Here is an 18,590-nt window from a genome sequence, read left to right as displayed (position 1 = left end):
TCTCATGCATGGTTAAAAAAAGCTGGACTGAAACTTCTGTCATGTGGAGCTTCACGAGTTAGTTATTTGAAATTACCGTACTAAACCATGTAAGTTGGAGTACATGGTAGAACACATTTGCGATATTTAACCGTGCAAAACCGAACCGACATGAACAGAAAAATACACTAAGGGCTTGCCGTAGAGGAAGACATGGAAAAATCCATTGGCTCACACTGTTGTCCTAATCCACGTACACCTGCAGTACACACAATTGTGAAACATCCATAGCCGCAACTGCCATTGGTAACCTACTGTCACTTGAAAGATGTATAATGCTGCTACTCCTGTTACGTAATTGTACAAGCACCAATCATACCAGGTCCATTATTCACATCCAATGAACCCAAAGATTAGCATACCCAATAGTTAAATAATATACAAAATGGCGTTTTATCGATTACAGTTTAACGAAAAAATTCGCCATTGCTTTTATTTCAGAATTAGCCCGTGGTTGCCATAAAATGATAATTCAGTTGCTTTAGTACTATGCTAAATTTCTACAAGAAACATTTGAAATCGTCACGATAGAATTGCTTCTGTTTTGGAACTAATCAAAAAAATAGGAAGAACACAATATTGTTGCTATGATTTGCATCAAGAAACTTATAAAAATGGGAATACATGAGATCGGTTCTTACCACAAGAAGTTGCCTTCAATTTTGACTCGGTGAGGTAAGGAAGCGACATCACCTGCCAGCAGGGATTCGAGGACGGGCGAGATCGGAGGAAGCTGCGCCATGCGTGGAGGAGGGCTCATGGCATGACCTATCCACCTTGAGAATAACAGCAAGCACGCACGCACAACTGTTACCCCTGCCCTCGACCAAACCTCATTGCCTACTGGAAGGAGCGGCTATGGTGGCTCGATGGCATGGCCATGGTGCATGTCATCCAGCAGATTGGCGACGGCGCGACGCCAGTTCTCCCCAACCCTCACTTCTCTGTAACTCTTCCACGAATTGTGTTATCTGGAAGCAGCACACAACCTGTTGAAGATACTCGGGGACGACGGCCAGCTCGCACACAACCTCCAATGACGCAGGTGCGACACTAGGAGGAGGAGGGTGTTGGATTATGCAGGGACGACATCGGAGAAGGACTGCAAGGTCAGGAGGATCCGCGATCTGAGGCCTACTCGTTGCCTCTCAATGTCCACCTCTTGAGAACATGAGCAAGGAAGAAAACCGGCGGCTACATCCTATGAAAGGAAAGAGAGCGGGCGAGATAAAGGGGATTGACGTCCATGCATATGTTTCCTTTTCCTGGTTTGTTTTCCTTTTTCTTTTCTTCCCTTTTTATGTGTGTACCGAAGAATCTCTAATCAATCTCTGAAAAATCTATACCATAAGTTCCTCAATCACATTAATTAATATTTTTGGGCAAGGCATGGTAACGTTAATTAATGTAATTTTTGAGATGTATGGAAATATCAATTAATGTGATTGAGGAACTTATGGTATAGTTGGTTAATTTAGATTTGATTTTTCAGATATTGATTAGAGATTAATCATAATTGATTTTTTCACATAAATACATTACAAATAAATGGAAGGAGTATCAGACGTGATTCGGTTTTAGCATGGGAGGGATGGTGGGAGGTGAGACGAGAATAAACCAGACGAAAATAAACCAGATGAAAATAAACCGGGACTATTCAACCAACTCGTCCATCTACACTACTTATAAAAGATCAAACATAATCTTTTCTAAACGCACCCCACAAAATATACACGGACTAATTACCACCGTAAGATTAGGCCCACTAAACTCGATCTAACGATTAGTCTTAATCTGATCCATTTTCTGTGTGCAATTAGTAATTTAGGTTGACTGACCATACTCCACCCGTGGAGAAAAATATCCCACGTCTCGTGTCCGCAACTCCTGCAATCACACGTAAAGAAAAACTCCTGCAATCACACGCCATCCAAACTGCCATCGGTTAACCTTTCTCCCTTAATTAGCGCCCACCTCAACAAATCCATCCACGATACGAAGCCTCCACATCACAGAAAAGAGAAAATCCCCAAAAGCATGAAGGCCGCACTGCCAGCGGGACGCCGCCGCCGGTACGCGCGAGCCACCGTCGTGGACATGCGAGGGCCGAGGAGGAGCTGTGCCTTCTTCCAGGCACCAACGCGCGCGTCGCCCGATGCGCCGCGAGTTCCGGCCACAACGCCTCATCTCGCCGCGCCGAGTCTCCTCTCGGGGTCCGAGTGATTCCTTAAATTCTTGCGTGTATAATTTCTGGTTTTTCATTATCAACGAAAGAAATCTGCAATCTCTTGTATCCCGCCTAGGTGTCTCAAACCCGAACCTCTTGGCATTATCCTATTTGTCATTACAACACTGACAAGAGATTCAAACACTCAGGTTCATGATGCATCTATGGGTGAGTTTTGAATTTTGTTCAATTTGCTCCACGGTGATAGCAAGGAAGTCCAGTGTCACCTTTCTTTCTCTATTCAGGTGTGCTCACTTCGGTTGTCTGATGTACTATTTTGTCTACGTGTTGGTAATTGTTATCTCTGTAGTACTTCATCTGTGTGCGTTTTGGTAGGAATATTTCATGTGTGATTGCTACAAGTTCCACTGAAAATCAAAGGTCTCCAATATTATTGCCACTTTACTGCCAGGGATTTACATTATTTCCCTTGTACATATTTGTGCTACAGATGTTAAAAAATAGTGATATTCATGCTATTTTACAGGACTCCTGGCACTGTGATGCATGACTGTTGGCAACTATAATTCAGTCAGCTTTTACTATGAAAGAATGAACTACAAGATTTTTTTTGTAGTCGTAGGACTTCTTTTGTTACAAGTAACTAGCAAGTGTTAGTTTTGATTTATGTTGTTATGATATAGGAGCCATATGCAAGGGTCTTGAAGTCGACTCTGATATTTTCAGGGTTATAGTGGTAACAAGTGATTTTACCACTTTGATGTTAAATAAGTGTATTTCCTCTTGACTGTCATACTGCCGTGTAAAAAACACGGACTGTCGAAATTCATAGTTATAATTACTTCTGATTTGGCTCAACGGTATAAACAAATTAACTTGGTTTACACGATCGTTTTTAAGAGTACAAGCATGTTTTCTGCCTTGGGATGAATGTAACAAATATGTGGTCGCCTAATATTAAGAGAAACATAGGCATACATAAGAAGTTTCATCGCCATGTGAATCTTTTGATCATGGGCGTGCTATTCCAGAGTAAACCATGATGTTATCCTTTAGCTTCTTTACCAAAATATGCTAATGTATTTTTGGTTTCCAGAATTTGGTTGTTTACTGTAAAAAAGAAAATGAGTGCATTGTTGGCTACTATAGATGGTTTATATGTTTATATAATTTAGAGGGGAGTTTGATTGTCAAGAGAAGAGTGGTATGGCATTATGATGATCTACTACCTCATATAGCTTGTTGATGTTATATTTGTTTTTCAGAAAAGTCCTAAACTGTGTATATATTTCTGAGTTTGCATCAAAAAACTGATATGCAGGCATGTTCGCTCGTCCACGCCAACGAATTTCTGATGTTCCGTACTACTATGCTACCTGGTAAGCCAAAGTATTTTTTGGTTTGAGCACCAGCGACGTCTTTTGTAGAGAAGAACTCACATTAATTCTCTAATACCTGGATATTGAGACAAACCTTTGATATCTTTTGTTATCGTTTTCACTCATATTTGAGCTGGCAAGATATTTCCTTGCATGCTTACACTATTATTGGGTGGAAATGGTTGGCTCATTTAACCAGCTATCATGCACTCATTGTATGTGATTTGAATATACTGACAGAACAGTTCATAGATTTTCAGGGATTAGGTACCCTTTTTATGGTTGGTGTCAAGATGGCTGAATATGTACTTGGATTGCTTGTACAAGACACATCTTATTTCAATTCGTGTCTATAGTTTCAGATTGTTAGCTAGCAAAACTAAGTTGCAAAGTATGGTACCATGTCATATTTGAGCATAATCTTGGCTGTTTCTGTTGTTATTTGCTTACAGTGACAGTAAGTACTATAATTATATTTCAATATGGGACATTCTTGTGAATTGTCTTTTTTCTTTTTTGTATTTTACTGCGAATGTATTATTGATCTCTCCCATGTTGTGTTTTGATGAATGAGCAACCTAAATGCCTTTTCAGTAACGAATCTGGATAAAGAGGTGCAGAGAATAAAATTTTAGTGAAGACATTTCAAAGGAGATGGGACAATGTTCTACAAATAAATTTATTGGACTTGCTTCGTTTCTCTATTCCCTTCCCGATGTATTTTTACACATAATCAACTTGGAATGGATGATATCTCACACTCAAATTTGAAGTTACTCTTCCTTGCATATTTTATTTGAAGCTACTCTAACAAATTCATAACATGGTTGGGCATTGTTGTCCAATGCATTATGTTCCATTTTCTCCACCATTATATGTGCTTTATTTGTGGTAGTATTCCTTTTACCAATTGTTTATTTATTTATATTATATTAATTTTCTTCTTGTAGTATCTTCTCTCAGCTGTATTGGACTGCATGCTCACCATTGTTCTTCCTTTGAAAAACTTTTCATTGTTGCTCAACATACATGATGATAGCGGGCCAAATATGGTGCCTAGCTTTATCTTCAAGTGTTGTGAGTGTCTTTAGTTGGATCTTCAAATTCACATTTGGCGTGGTTTACTTATAAGGGTGTGTTTTGTGGAGTAGTAGACGTATCTTGGGAAGAGCATTGGTCGAGACGTGCATTGCACGTGCAAACTTACTAGTTAGGAGTAGAGATCACAATGCTGCAATTTCTTCTATATATGATGGTCCATATGAAGAGAGAATAAAGTCTCCATCCTGACTGTAGGACATGAAGTTCAATGGGTCGGGTCATGTTGAAAAGACTAATCTTATATTATAAAGTAGACACATGTATTAAGTTGAAGAAAAGCAATCTTATTTTCTATTTGCGATAAAAAATATTTATTTGAATTAATTGTTCACAATATATCAATCTGTAAAGCAAGGTAAATAAAATATACAACAAGCTTCTACAGCGCACCATGCCCTGTCATGAAGTGAATTCTTCAGATGAAGTAAATAGCTACATATAGATTCATGCTTGTGTTACAAAGTCTTTTGCATATGTTCAAATTTGACAACTTTATATTACTCTGACATTTGTTGATCATACTCCCTGCATATATTAGAGAGTCTGAATCTAAGCTAAAGAATGGAGGAATGCCTTTGTATCGCCTCTTTGTGACCAAGCCCAAACTGTAAGCAATGAGGCCAAACGAGAAAAAGAAATAAAGGAATCACACCCGCAAGCAAAATGAAGAGATATAGATGAGCAAGCACACCATCGGAACAAAATAATATGGAATAATAATTAGGAAAATACACCCATGCACTTCCATCGTATAAACTCAAAAGTTCCTCGGTGTCATATTGGTTCACACATATTGCTATCATCACATAAATCCAGGGCATGAAATCTTAGAGCAGAAGGAAGCTTTATATAGCCTCAATGATTTCTAAATATAATTGAAAGAAGTTGTGATAGTTAAATTTTTGTATCACTGCCATCACTTAATTTTGAATAAGTTTTGCAGATAAACCGCTAAATATAACATGCTTTTAATAAAAGCATCAATGCAAGCCTTACTGAAAGACAATTCCAGCACACAATACAAAATACGAAGGCGTCCTGGTAATTCTTCGTAGCAGTTCGGGTGGATGTTGCCAAAGCGTGACCTGATTCAACTTCCTCAACCTCGCCTCCAGCTGCGAAAACGCCACTGCATGTCCTCTCCTTCCACTCGGGAGAAAACATTGTTTCCTGGAGAGAAAATAAAAATAAATGAACAACCCAATTGATATTTAAGCTTTATTGTGGATTGGCTTATAATTTAGAGGTAGACACAAGTAGTGTTAAGCCTTATTGAAGAAGAAATGCCACTGCATATCCACTCCTTCCACTATGGTTGCTATTTATTTTTTCTCAGGGATGATGATCATGAGTCCCATCCCATGGCTGCTGACTTTGCTAATCCCAATGGCGGCAACCGATCGGGAAGGTGAGGATCAAACAGGACAGAGGGGGTGGCGGAGAGTGGGGAGGGGTGGCAGGAGGACCCTGCGGCGGCGACGCTAGGGTAATCAGGATAGGAGAGGAGCGTAAAAAAGATGGGAGGGAGAAGACCGGTGGGAGATTAAAAAAATTGGTGGAAGGGGCCTCATATCAACAGGAAACCAAAGGGAGAGGTGGGTGTGGGAGAAAAAAAACCGGGGTGAGGCGAGACTACCAACTCCCCTTTAATAGTAGAGATCAATAGTAGAGATAAATATTTTGCAGCCAATAAGGCCACCCACATGGCCTCATCGACGCTGTAGATCACATCCCTGGAAACACTATTGTTGGCGAGCACGATTTTGTCCTCTAGAACAAGGTCATGGCTTGTCGATGTTAGTCCCGCCATTACTGACCAGCTCACTCTGCACAAGTAGAGTCACATGACGAGTTAATGTAAGGAGGGTTAAAAATTTGTGGCGCATAGAAGCATACATGATAGACCTTCGGCCGCGGGTCATCTGTCTGTTTTCTAGTTTCTCCTTGAGGCTCTTTACTCCACAACAGCCTCCAGTTTCTCATTCTTCAGCTCCTGAAGTGATATAAAGAAACAGAATATACGGAAAAATAAATAATTCATCTCAAAATAAAACATGAACAAGATATACGATATACATAGATCGTGCAAACATAATTCTGCGGCTCTGATATTATTTTATCCGTATTTCTATCATTTAAGAAATAAATTGAAGTTACTACTCCATCAATCTGTACATGTATCATTGCGATATTGGTGGGATTAAACATTTGAAACTTTCACACTCCAGAGCTAATTTTTTTTAAATAATACATATTTTTTATTAAATTTCAGAAATATTATGCCGTAATTATATTTTTCAAAAATAATACCCAGTCGGCCTACTGCTGACTGATTGGATCTAGTCAGCCTGCTGCTGGCCGATTGGAACCCAGTCGGCCCACTGTAGGCCGATTGGATCCAGTCGGCCCACTGCTGGCCGATAGGCCCCATTCGGCCCACTGCTGGCCGATTGGCGCCCAGTCTGCTTCCTCTAGGCCGACAGGTGCATGCACTCATTTATCTTTGGAATGAGTATTTGAAAAATGTTGAAGAAGTATTTTAAAAAAATGTTAATCATGCATATAAAAATGTTAGTCAAGCATTTGAAAAAAATGTTGAACAATTATTTGAATTTTTTTGAAAAAATATTTGAAAACTGTTGAATAGGTATTTTAAAAATGTTAAAGAAGTATTTTAAAAAAATGTTGATCATGTATATAAAAATGTTAAACAAGTATTTTCAAAAATAGCCACACAAGGCTGCCGTACGTGGGTGAAAGTTATACGTAACATATAGATGGCCCAGCCAAAAAACAAGCATCTACACGTAACGTTGGTGAAAAGAAAGTAGGAAATCATCCTCATATAGATGGTTCCTTATATGAAAAGGGATAGTTTCTTTACATAAAAACAACACCGATGGAAAGAAAAAGAAACAGATCAAACGTAAGAAAGGAACGACATCTCATCCTCAAAGAAAAAAGGAAAATGTCCCCTCGACTCCTGTACATGGCCACTTAATCCTGTATAAAAAGGATTAACATAATTCTTTGGAGGTGTAGATTGTCATATATAGTAAGTATGTACGTGTATTTTTTATCCTAATAAAAAGAGAAAAATAATAGCTATTAAAACATCATTATATACATATAAATTGCTGAATTATTAAAAAAAGAATTTGATTGTATCATGAGCCACAAAGATCTCATATAAACAGTACAATTTTTCTATAGCCACTACTGTCTCTCTCATATAAACATGATTGTCTATGTGATATGCATATGTATAGTATGGATAGAAAACATTAAAAAAATTCCCATACATGTTAATCATAAGAGAAATTCTTTAATAAAAATTGGTACAGACAAGATCTTATAATCAGAATAATCTATGGTGCTTATAGTATAATGAGAATATACAACTGCCTATCTTTTAAATATGTACATTATTCGCTACGACGTGGCGTATGTTGATAAAAAGTCGTTCATGTATGTATCCATTATTCTATATAGAAACAAAGTTTTTATAATTCTACCATGCTTCCGTGGCAAAAAAGAAGACGTCTGTCTTTTTTTGGCTTAATAAAAAAGTAATATATATGCTGCAATTGGGCACTTTATCTTTATACCTTCTAAAAACTTTTAGATCATAAGTACATGGTACATGCAACAACTTCTAGGTCCGTAACCATGTTTTCTACCAACATAACACATATACCCTTATGTAACCTTGATAAGTAGGACATCCATATGTCCACATATCGGCCATAAATCTGTCGTGGATCGCTGTGACATAATTGGATGCAAATAATCTAATCATAAAATAGTCAAAGCAATGTAACTTCATTGCAACCTATGTGCATGTGTGATAATAATAACCTATATCAACATATGCAAATTATTGTTTGACATTTCGAATCTCTCAAAACATTGTTATATCTAATATTAAGATTGCTAGCCCGTGCAGGTGCACGGGTTGACGACTAGTGACAGCTAATACAATTCAACATTAGGAGTCATAGACGTACCTTGGTGACAACTGTGTTACTAAGAAAAAACATGAACTAACTTATCTTTGGTTGTCTCCCCTATTGATGTACAAAAAGAGTTCACAAATCCTTCCTATGTTAATGCTTCGTCTCTATTTCGACTAACAACGCATGGGAATGTACGACCATGAGCCTGTAGCAACGGACGAGCATCAAGAACTATTTTTTGTGAGATCTTACAAGACTTAGTGTTACTGTTTTTTATCTGTTTAGACAATTCTTCGAAGGACACATCCATCTGCCATCATCATGTAACTGTATAACCTGAATCGAAAGAATATTAAAATTTCAAAAATAAACAATTGTTGTGAAAGGATAGTATATGGTAGGCATAAAATATTATTATATGTTAATGACATTACCACATAGCTTAAGAATCAAGTAAATTTGTACTATATCAAAACTATATCTCCACGAAAAATCTCATTTCCAGCATACCAGCCGTCTTAACCAATTGAGCGCATATGTTATTGGAATGCTAAATAAGTGGTACCATCTCAACAATTTAGCACAACAGGTAAATTAAAGAAAATATTTCACCCTTACTAACAATGCATTGCCACAAATACACCCCAATATATGGCACTCTCCAATTCCAAACCCCTATGGGAGAATTTCTGCGTACAAGAAACAGCAAAGTAATTAAATAACAAAAGTACCATACCATATTTGAACAGCTATTAACAAGGTGCGGGACGACCCTTAACTAAGTAGACAATTACTTGTTTGAATATGAAAATAGAACGAATAAAAAGTAGTCCTCGTTTAAGACTAAAGAGACTGGATAACGACGGCCTGCGGGCATCTCAACATCGTACACACATTAAACGGAAAATTGGTGTATCTATGTTCATTTACAACTCAGCTTTGGAAATGGTGGCATACCAGGCCAGAAGGAAAATAAGACAAATTGTACACCTATATAAAGAAAAAGATGCCGCTGAACCCACTTGTGAAAAAGAGGAAAAGGCATTACCTTAAGGAGATCGAAGCTTTACATAAGAACTCATGCAATTGTCACTTAATAAGCAAAATCTATGTATACATATGTGGTATTAATAGACCCTTCTATTGCCTTAGAATAATACGGTAAGGCTGCTGATAAACAAAAAAATCCAGCAATTTTCAAGGATTTCTTATGAACTGCAATGGGTGAAAAGCGAGTTTACTTGCCTATCAGTTTGGTGTGTGGATCTCTAATGAAGAAAACAAGAGGCATGACTTCAAAACTGCTATATTGATATTTGAAGAAACAACGGGAAAGCAACACTAACACTAGTAGAAAATGGGCTATATTGATATTTGAAGAACAACCGGGACAAAAGGATATTTGAAGAGCATACCTTTTTTTCCTTTTAGAATTTGAGGATTCTAAAAATTTGCAAACAGGCCGTAGGCCATCAAAATCGGATGCGGATTTTTGTGCTGAACATTTTGATATATTATGCGCTTTTTTCTGACATCGTATGCAAAAGTTATAGCCGTTTTACATTTTCCCTGCACTTTTTGCAAAACATGTCCAAATTTAAGTTTTTAAAATTTCCTAACTAGTAGATGTGGTAACATAACTACATCTCGAAGGATTTTAACTTTTGAAGTTTTTATCATTTTCTTTTGCATTTGAAAATTGCACCATTAGCCATTAATACCGGTTCGTGGCCGAACTGGTACTAAAGGTCTCAACCCCATTAGTACCGGTTCGTGGCATGAACCGGTACTAAACCTTTTAGTACCGGTTCGTGCCACGAACCGGTACTAATGGGCATCGCATCCTTTAGTACCGGTTCGTGGCACCAAGCGGGACTAAATGTCTCATTTGAACCGGGAGTAATGCCTGTACGGTGCCCTCGCCGCTCGAACCGGGACTAATGCTCACATTAGTCCCGATTCGTAACGCAACCGGGATTAATGATCTTTTTTGGACGAACGAAAGCCCTGTTTTCTACTCGTGATCAACACCAACTCAGGATCTTCATACTCCAAATATGCCTTTCAGCAACAGAAGGTAATCAACTCATGCCTTCAGTTTGCCACATCTCACTGTCTCCTCTCCAGCCTGCACAGTCCAACAACCAAGCATGCTCAACACGGAAAGAAGCTTTAGAAAACAATATATATATAAAGAAAAAGAAAATTGATTTTTAGCACTTCACATCATGTAAAACAAAATCGAGTTTGAGCACTTGCAGGCATTGACAACCCTCACATGTCGAACAAGATCGAGTTTCAGCACTTTACATCATGGCCATAGTTAGTCCCTAGTTCTTGCAGAACAATATATAGAGAAGCTTTAGAAAACAATATATAAAGATAGTTGGCATGTATATAGAGCAGAGAAATTAAGCCATAGAAAAAGAAACGTTTGCCCCTGACATAATGTAACTTGTATTCCTACTGATTTGTCCACCATCGAACGACTTCTTCCACCAGATACTTGCTTTCGTTCTTCGTACATAGGGCTGCACTTACAGTTGGAGTTGCCCATTAATCATGTTAATCAAGGCTCGAGATGGATGTATAGATTCAGGTGTTCATGTACGTGATCCTGGTGGCCGGCACCGCTTCCTTGGTCAATTTTAATCTCCTGAACAAGAGATTGAACGGGCGTTCTACACGTGAACTGAAATTTCTATTGTCGCCGTTCACTGACCTGCGGTGGATGCCGAAGAGGAGCACCGTGGAGGGTAAGTGCGGCTGCAGCCGACGAGGTGAGGAGGGTGAGGCGAGCTCCACCAACGACGGCGATGCGGGGAGGAGCACCACCGTGATTGAAGGGGACGCGCAACAGGGAATCAGGCGTTCGCGGCCGCCGACGGCGGGCTGCTGGACGATGATCGGGGATTACGGCTGGAGTGACCCCTTACGTCCGCGGCGGCGGTGACGTGACCCCTTACGCCTACGGCGGCGATCCAGTGGAGGCGATCCCGTAGTCGGCGGCAGCGGGATCGCACGAGATCCGGCAGCGTCTTCTCTATGAGGGGGTGGCGGCGATCTCGTGCATGATGGAGGGGATCGAGAGGAACCGGGTGCTCAATGGAATCGGGTGGTTTTTCGGGTGCGTGAGTGCGTGGGCGCGGGAAATGGACGAAAAAAAACCAACGAAAGTGATAGGTGGGAAGAAAATAAATCCGGAACGGAGACTACCAACTGAGACATTAGGAATAGAGATATAAATATAAGATTGTATTGAAAATAAATTTAAAATTTTGAATTATGTGGCTTTGATATAAGGTAAACGCATGGGAACGGTGCGCCGGCCGTAACTTGGGCCGGTCGCACCTCGCTCGCTTGGGAAACCACGACACACATTCATGCCCGCTCGTGGCAGGAAGGAACACAAGAAGCCGCGTGCATCGCGGGACCCACACACAATCTATCCCCACCTTATCTCTTCCCCCCTCTCTCTCTCTTCCTCAATCCCCTTTTTCCTGTTTCATCCCGATCTAGAACACCTCGCCGCGGTTTGTACCTCCTGACGAGCTCTTACCCATGGCGGCGGGGGGGGGGGGGGGGGGGGGGGGGAGGAGGGAGGGGGAGGGCGTGATATTTTGTTGGGCGATGGTAGGGTGCGCGCTGCAAGCAGGTGGCGGGGGTGGTGCTGCAAAGGCATTGGACCACGCCGCATCACGAGCACGAGTGGCGACGCGGCCGGCAACTGCAAACTATGTGGCCGCCGGCGTGGATTGGCTTGGCGGTGTGGCAACTGCAGTTCTGTGGAGTTGCAACAGTGGTCGTAGAAAGCTGGAACCACGGTCTAGCGGAGCTGCAAGGCTCATACATGTTGGCGAGGGGGTGCTACAACCATGGTCGAGAAAAGCTGAAAGCGTTGTCCGGCAGAGCTACAACCAGGTCCGGTGGAGCTGCGAGGTGAACCAGTCCTTTTTGCTGGCACCGTCTTTTTCTTTTGCTACAACTATACGTTTTTTGCTGGATCACTGAGATGTTTTTGTTTCCTGACCGCCGCATACTGCTAGGAAAAGGGCTATAGCTAATATGGACATTAATGACGCACCATGTATGTGGTGCGCCACTGTTATATAGCAGTGGCGCACCAGATACAGGTACGCCATTAGTGTCCTCATTACTAATGGCGCACCACACACATGATACATCACTACTAACAATTTTTTTTTCTAAAACTAGTAATGGCGCACCAAGGCACAGTACGCCACACACTCTGTGCGCCTGTACTAACAATTTTTTTTACTTTTTTTTTAAAACTAGTAATGGCGCACTATCCCATGGTGCGCCACTACTAACAAAAAATTCACCAAATGCACCCCCTGGACCGCCTTTTCAGTTTCAAAAAATATATAAGAAAATGATAGAAATGTCAAAAAATAAAAGAAAATAAGATTCCTGTGTGATATATGGTCTAGTTGTTAGCAAAATTTACAAACATGAATTTTCGACTTTTTTGCAAAATCTCCCGGGAATTTGTAAAATGAGCATAACTTTTGCATGCTAACTCCAATGAAAAAGTTTTTTATATGAAAAATCATCTACTCGAAAAGTTACATCCGATTTCAACTGGAGGAACCCCGTTGAACATTTTCAAAATCCCAAAAAACCTAACCGAAAAAAAGTTACGGGGCTTTCAGGATCTGGAGAGGCAAAAAAATTTTAAAATTTTTTTTAAAAAAAATCAAACTCAGTAATGGCGCACCTGCCCATGGTGCGCCATTACTATCTTCCCGCCTTCAAAATTCAAACTATATCAAAAAAAATTAGTAATGGCGCACCTGCCCACGGTGCGCCATTACTATCTTCTCGCCTTCAAAATTCAAAATAAATCAAAAAAAATTAAAAAAAAGTTAGTAATGGCACACCTGCCCATGGTGCGCCATTACTATGCCGTATATATGGCTGGGCGGGGTCCTCTCCTCCTTACCTCTTCATTGTTCTCCTCCACTCCACCTCTCCTCCACTCCATCTCCTCCTCTCCTCCACTCCATCTCCCCTCCTCTCCTCCACCATACTCCCCTCCTCCTATCCGGCAACCTCCTCCTCCTCCTCTCCGGCGACCTCCTCCTCCCTCCTCTCCTCCCCTCCCCTCACGGTTTCTCCTCCCTCCTCTCCGGTGAGCTCCTCCTCCCTCCTCTCCGGTGATCTCCTCCTCCCTCCTCTCCGGTGAGCTCCTCCTCCCTCCTCTCCTCCCCTCCCCTCACGGTTTCTCCTCCCTCCTCTCCAGTGAACTCCTCTCCGGCGACCTCCTCCTCCTCTCCGGCGATGTAGGCGAGCTCCTCTCCGGTGACCTCCTCCTCCTCCTCCTCCTTTCCGGTGACCTCGGCCCTCCTCTCCGGCGAACTCCTCTCCGGCAAAAGAACGTACAAGATCAAAAAACGAGAACAAAATTTGAAAAAATATCATGCAAAAAAAGAGCAAAAAAGGGCAAAAAATCGTGATCCAGATCCAAATTCAAAATTCAAAAATAGCAATGGCGCACGGTGGGGGTTAGACGGTGCGCCACTACTATTTTCCCGCATTCAAAATTCAGAAAAAAAAAATCAAAGAAAATTTTAAAAAAGTTACCAGTGGCGCACCTGTAGCAATACTAATGGCGCACTACAAGGTGTGCCACTGTTACCTGCAATACTAATGGTGCACCAGAGGTGCGCCATTAGTATTTGTTACTAGTGGTGTGGTAATAGTGGCGTACCTATAGTGCGCCATTAATGGCCAAAACAGGTGCGCCACTAATTAGCCTTTTCCTAGTAGTGTATGTTGATTTTGTTTCAACTACATGCATGAACATGTGCCAAGTCAAGCCACTTGAATCATTCAAAGGAGGATACCACCCTATCATACCACATCACAACCATTTTAATAGCATGTTGGCATGCAAGGTAAACCATTATAAACTCCTAGCTAATTAAGAATGGCATAAGCAACTATAATCTCTAATTGTCATTGCAAACATGTTTATTCATAATAGGCTAAATCAGGAACGATGAACTAATCATATTTACAAAAACAAGAGAGGTCGAGTTCATACCAGCTTCTCTCATCTCAATCAGTGCATCATATATCGTCATTATTGCCTTTCACTTGCACGACCGAACTATGTGGATAATAATGATAGTGCACGTGCATTGGACTAAGCTGAAATCTGCAAGCATTTAACTCAAGGGAGAAGACAAGGTAATATGGGCTCTTGGTTAAATCAACAATAATGCATATAAGAGCCACTTCAACATTTTCATCATGGTATTCTCCTCTCGACCCCCAAAGAAAGGAAGGAAATAAAACTATTTACACGGGAAAGCTCCCAACAAGTAAAAGAAGAACAAGAAATCTTTTGGGGTTTTCTTTTAATTATTACTACTACAGGCATGGAAAGTAAACTGTCTAAAAGCTATAACTAACTTTTTTGGTTTTTCTTAAGGTTCTTCAAACACACAAGAAGAAAGCAGGAAAAAGAAAAATAAACTAGCATGGATATTACAATGAAAAAGTATGAGCAGCGACAACTAGCATGAGTGTGTGAACATAAATGTAATGTCGGTGAGAAATACGTACTCCCCCAAGCTTAGGCTTTTGGCCTAAGTTGGTTTATGCCCATGGATCAAAGTTATAGCTGGGGTCGTACTGAGATGCAACAGCTATTGCCTCGTGAGCTGTAGCTTGGAGGCGAGTTTCCCTCGTCCTCCTCTCGTATTCGTTCGCCTCCTCCCTGGTTATAACATGTCTCCCCTTTGCCTGAAAGTCAAAGAAAGTAGGAGCAGGGAGAGTAATATGGACAGCATGACGTCTGTCAAAGATTAGTCGGTACTGGAGAGACTGTTCATTCCTCTCAACAAACTGATGACGAACCATAGCATTATAATCTAAATAAGAGGGAGGCAATTCCATATCATATTCACGAATGGGTATCTCAAGATAATTAGCCACACGGGTTGCATAAATTTCACCAAACAAATCTCTGCTAATACTATTATTATGCAACCTACGTGCAACAATGGCCCCAAGTTATATTGTTTATCTCCTAACATAGCACTCTTGAGGACACAAAGATCTGGGACACACATGTGGCATGCCTCATCCTTACCGTTGATGCATCTACCTATAAAGAGAGAAAAATAATGTATAGCAGGAAAATGAATGCTCCCTATGGTGGCTTGTGTTATTTCTCTAGATTCCCCAGCAAGAAAATCTTTAAACTCGGGTTTGCAAGGTTCACTGGCACTATCCATTGCGGGAGTTTACACGCAGTATTAAAATCTTCTAAGTCCATGGTATAAGATTTATCATAAAGATCAAACAGGACCATGTGAGAGTTGCGTGATGATGTAAATTTAAATCTTCTCATAAAGGAATAAGTAAGGTAGTAGTATTGGAGGCACTTATCTGACACGAAGCCCTCGAGATCAGCGTTAAGCACATATGTGTCAAATTCCTCCTTAATTCCTGCTTGGACCATGAAGTTTTTTGACGACCATTCACAAGGCCTCACTTGAGCTTCTCTTGGTGGTTCATGGTCCGGCTCACGTATTGCGGGTCTGGGTCCTTGCTTCCTTGAAGAACCAACTTGGTACATTTTCCTAAACATATTTCTTCCTCTGGAAAATTTCTGAAATTTTTAGTAACTCAAAATAAAAGTGAACCGAACTCATCAAGATTGATAGCAACTACTCCCACAAGTGCCTAGAGACTATATCATGCATTAGAACTACTTGGGAATAAATAAATTTGACCTGCAAGCTTAAGAACAAGGCCGCCTAAGCAGAAAAAATTTGCAATGAATAAAGCACTAGAACAAAACTAATTGGACCATTGGAGGAGTCACATACCGAAGAACAATCCTCCAAATAAGTTTTGTGAGTGGAGCTTTGAGCAAGGAGATCGAAAATGGTAGCAAGATGAGCTAGAACTCGTGCTCGAGCTGGTTGGTGATTTTTTTGGGAGGAAGGAGGAGTGTGTGGGTGCAGGAATAAGTGGAGGGGGGCCACTAGGGGCCCACGAGGCAGGGGCGCGCCCAGGGGGGTGGGCACACCCTGGACCCTCGTGGCTAGGTGCTTGCTCCCCCTGATGTGTTCTCAGTGCCAGATATTCTTAAATATTTCAGAAAAAAATCATATTTCATTTTCAGGGCATTAGGAGAACTTTTGCTTTCGGGGTATTATTTATTGCACGGATAATTCAGAAAACAGACAGAAAATACTATTTTTGCTTTATTTAATCTAAATAACAGAATGTGAAAAGGAGGGTACAGAAAGTTGTGCTTTCTAACGTCACCCATCTCATGCTCATCAAAAGGAATCCACTAACAAGGTTGATCAAGTCTTGTTAACAAACTCATTCCGAATCGCATGAAACCGGAGAATTTTCGAATAGCACTAAGTTACCTTAACGGGGATATGCACATCCCCAACAATAAGAATATCATATTTCTTCTTGACAGTAGGAAGAGGAAATTCAAAACCTCCAATAATAATCGATGGAATTTTTCCAATAGAGTTGATACTGTGAACTTGAGGTTGTTTCCTTGAAAAGTGTACTGTATGCTCATTACCATTAACATGAAAAGTGACATTGCCTTTGTTGCAATCAATAACAACCCCTGCAGTATTCAAAAAGGGTCTACCAAGAATAATAGACATACTATCATCCTCGGGAATATCAAGAATAACAAAGTCCGTTAAGATAGTAACGTTTACAACCACAACAGGCACATCCTCACAAATACCGACAGGTATAGCAGTTGATTTATCAGCCATTTGCAAAGATATTTTAGTAGGTGTCAACTTATTCAAATCAAGTCTACGATATAAAGAGACAGACATAACACTAACACCGGCTCCAAGATCACATAAAGCAGTTTTAACATAGTTTCTTTTAATGGAGCATGGTATAGTTGGTACTCCTGGATCTCCAAGCTTCTTTACTACACCACTCTTAAAAGTATAATTAGCAAGCATGGTGGAAATTTCAGCTTCCGGTATCTTTCTTTTATTTGTAACAATCTCTTTCATATACTTGGCATAAGGATTCATTTTAAGCATATAAGTCAACTACATATGCAAAAAGATAGGTCTAATCATTTCAGCAAAGCGCTCAAAATCCTCATCATCCTTTTTCTTGGATGGTTTAGGAGGAAAAGGCATGGGTTTCTGAACCCATGGTTCTCTTTCTTTACCATGCTTCCTAGCAACAAAGTCTCTCTTATCATAACGTTGATTCTTTGATTGTGGGTTATCAAGATCAACAGCAGGTTCAATCTCTACATCATTATTATTGCTAGGTTGAGCATCAACATGAACATCATCGTTAACATTATCACCAGGTTCATGTTCATTACCAGATTGTGTTTCAACATTAGAATTAGAAATATCATTGGGATTCTCAGGTGTGTCAACAACAGGTTCACTAGAAGCAGGCAAAGTCCTATCATTTTCCTTTTTCTTCTTTTTAGAAGGACTAGGTGCATCAACATTAGTTCTCTGAGAATCTTGCTCAATTCTCTTAGGGTGGCCCTCAGGATACAAAGGTTCCTGAGTCATTCTACCACCTCTAGTCACAACTCTAATAGCATTATCATTTTTCTTATTATTTAACTCATTGAGCAAATCATTTTGAGCTTTAAGCACTTGTTCTACTTGAGTGGTAACCATAGAAGCATGTTCACTAATAAGTTTGAGTTCACCTTTAACACTAGACATATAATCACTCAAGTGTTCAATCATATAAGCATTGCGTTTCAATTGTCTACCAACATAAGCATTGAAGTTCTCTTGTTTAACAATAAAATTATCAAACTCATCTAAGCATTGGCTAGCAGACTTATAACGAGGAATATCACCTTCAGCAAATCTATAGAGAGAATTTACCTTTACTATCTATGTCGGGTTATCAAGA

Source organism: Triticum urartu, chromosome 7A (genome assembly GCF_056163025.1).
Source record: "Triticum urartu cultivar PI428250 chromosome 7A, HENAU_Tu73, whole genome shotgun sequence".
Lineage (NCBI taxonomy): Eukaryota > Viridiplantae > Streptophyta > Magnoliopsida > Poales > Poaceae > Triticum > Triticum urartu.
This window is presented reverse-complemented; position numbering follows the sequence as displayed.